This window comes from Triticum urartu, chromosome 7A (assembly GCF_056163025.1).
Source record: "Triticum urartu cultivar PI428250 chromosome 7A, HENAU_Tu73, whole genome shotgun sequence".
Taxonomy (NCBI): Eukaryota; Viridiplantae; Streptophyta; class Magnoliopsida; order Poales; family Poaceae; genus Triticum; species Triticum urartu.
Window position 1 is genome coordinate 413,552,343 of NC_141879.1, and position 3,113 is coordinate 413,555,455.

A 3,113-nucleotide genomic window follows, 5' to 3' on the forward strand; every position below is an offset into this window, starting at 1 on the left:
GCACAGAAGGCTGGTGGAGGAATCTGTGGATGCTCTCAAGCAGCATCTTGAGGACAAGAAAGAGCTCATCGCCGCTTGCCGCGGAGACTAGTTCCCGCGGCCTGCAGCAACGTAGAGATCAGCGAGCCAGATCGTTGTCTTCCTTCTTCTTTTTCCCTTGTGTATTTCGGGCGTTGCCGCATGTGGCTTTTTTTAATTATGCTCCTAAATATGTAAGACAATTATTATCCACTGCCATCATCCTTATATTCATCATGCTTGCTATAAGTTGCAGACGATGATATATAGGTCCGTCAGATCTTACATCAAGATCCATGGAAAACTTTTTTTTCAAAATTTCATTTTTCTCTCTTAAATCTCAGTCCAGTGAGACACATAGCCACGCCGTAGAAACAGGGGCCCGGGCGCCATTAATGGAGACGCTGGGAGGGAGGTGTGCGGCGGGTAGCGGTCAAAGGGCTCTCCTCCCGATGAGCACGTGCAGGGGTCTAATCGCATGCCTCCTGTACTCAAATAGCTACCCCGCATGACACCTCCTAGCCAACAAAAAAAGGGGACGCGTAGCGGCACATAAATGGTAATTAGAACGCCCACGGTTTCAATAATACTTGTGTTTCCGATTTGTAACGTGATAACACTTGTTCCAAAATGACTTTGTCGATTGTTAATGTGTGCGCCTTCGCAAATCGGACAAAAAAATTACCACAGCATGTTGGTGCCATGTCATGACACCATGCCAAGTTTCATGATTTTCAGGCGTGCTTTGGATTTATAGGAATTAAAAAATCAAGTTTCTCAATCTTTCCGGCCGAGCCACGACGCCTAGATGTTTGAATTTCATTCCTATTTCTTGCATGGGACCTAAAAATTCACCCAAGGACACACATGTGATTTTTCAATCAACTTTTGTGCATTGGAGCCTATGCTTGTAGTTCAAACTTGAATTATGAACATTAAATGCGCAGAAACTCAATTAATGTATAAAAAAGGCCAAACGAACCTAGAATAAATCCAAAATTTAGCACCATGCTTCTATTTGGTCTAATATGCCTGTGTAAAAAAGTTAAGGCGGGAGAAGGCAGTGTACATGTCTCGTTTCGCACACAGAGGTGACACGTTCCCTCTCGGAACCACAAGCCTTCTTGAGGGAAGCTCCAGTTTGCAAGAAGCTTACACCAAAGCTTGTCCCAATTCGGCCAAAAAAATTACTGCAGCATGTTGGTGCCATGTCATGACACCATGCCAAGTTTCATGATTTTCAAGTGTGTTTTGGATTTACAGGAATTAAAAAACCAAGTTTTTCAATCTTTCCGACCAAGCAACGACACCCAAATGTTTGAATTTCATTCCCATTTCTTGCATGGCACCTATAAATTCACCCAAGGACACGCATGTGATTTTTCAACCAACCTTGGTGCACTGGAGCATGTGCTCGTAGTTCAAATTTGAATTATGCACATTAAATGCGTAGAAACTCAATTAATGTATAAAAAAGGCCAAACAAACCCAGAATAATACCAAAATTTAGCACAATACTTCTATTTGGTCTAATCTGCCTGTGTAAAAAATTAAGGCGGCAGAAGGCAGTGTACGTATGTTGTTTCGCACACGGAGGTGACACGTTCCCTCTCAGAACCACAAGCCTTCTTGAGGGAAGCTCTGGTTTGCAAGAAGCTTGCACCAAAACTTGTCCCAATTCGGCCTAAATAAATATCGCAGCATGTTGGTGCCATGTCATGACACAATGCCAAGTTTCATGATTTTCACGCATGTTTTGGAATTACAGGGATTAAAAAACCAAGTTTCTCAATCTTTCCGGCCGAGTCACGACGCCCATATGTTTGAATTTCATTCCCATTTCTTGCATGGGACCTATCAACACACCCAAGGAAACACATGTGATTTTTCAACAAACTTCCATGCACTGGAGCATGTGCTTGTAGTTCAAATTTAAATTATGCACATTAAATGCGCATAAACTCAGTTAATGTATAAAAAGGTGAAACAAACCCAGAATAATTCCAAAACTTAGCATGATACTTCTATTTGGTCTAATTTGCCTGTGTAAAAAAATTAAGGAGGGAGAAAGCAGTGTATGTATCTCGTTTCGCACACGGAGGTGACACGTTCCCTCTCGGAACCACGAGCCTTCTTGAGGGAAGCTCCAGTTTGCAAGAAGCTTACATCAAAGCTTGTCCCAATTCAGCCAAAAAAATTTACCGCAGCATGTTGGTGCCATGCCATGACACCATGCAAAATTTCATGATTTTCAGGTGTGTTTTGGATTTACAAGAATTAAAAAACCAAGTTTCTCAATCTTTTTGGCCGAGCCACGATGCCCACATGTTTGAATTTCATTCTCATTTCTTGCATGGGACCTATAAATACACCCAAGGACACACATGTGATTTTTCAACCAACTTTGGTGCACTGGAGCATGTGCTTGTAGTTCAAATTTGAATTATGCACATTAAATGCGCAAAACCTCTATTAATGTATAAAAAGGCCAAATGAACCCAGAATAATTCCAAAATTTAGCATGATACTTCTATTTGGTCTAATCTGCCTGTGTAATAAAATTAAGGCAGGAGGAGGTAGTGTACGTATCTCGTTTCACACACGGAGGTGACACATTCCCTCTCGGAACCACGAGCCTTCTTGAGGGAAGCTCCAGTTTGCAAGAAACTTACACCAAAGCTTGTCCCAATTCGGCCAAAAAATTTACCACAGCATGTTGGTGCCATGTCATGACACCATGCCAAGTTTCATGATTTTAAGGCGTGTTTTGGATTTACAGGAATTAAAAAACCAAGTTTCTCAATCTTTATGGCCGAGCCACGATGCCCAGATGTTTGAATTTCATTCCCATTTCTTGCATGGGACCTATAAATACACCCAAGGACACACATGTGATTTTTCAACCAACTTTGATGCACTGGAGCATGTGCTTGTAGTTCAAATTTGTATTATGCATATTAAATGCGCAAAAGCTCTATTAATGTATAAAAAAGGCTAATCGAACCCAAAATATTTCCAAAATTTAGCATGATTCTTCTATTTGGTCTAATCTGCCTGTGTAAAAAAATAAGGCGGGAGAAGGCAGTGTACGTATC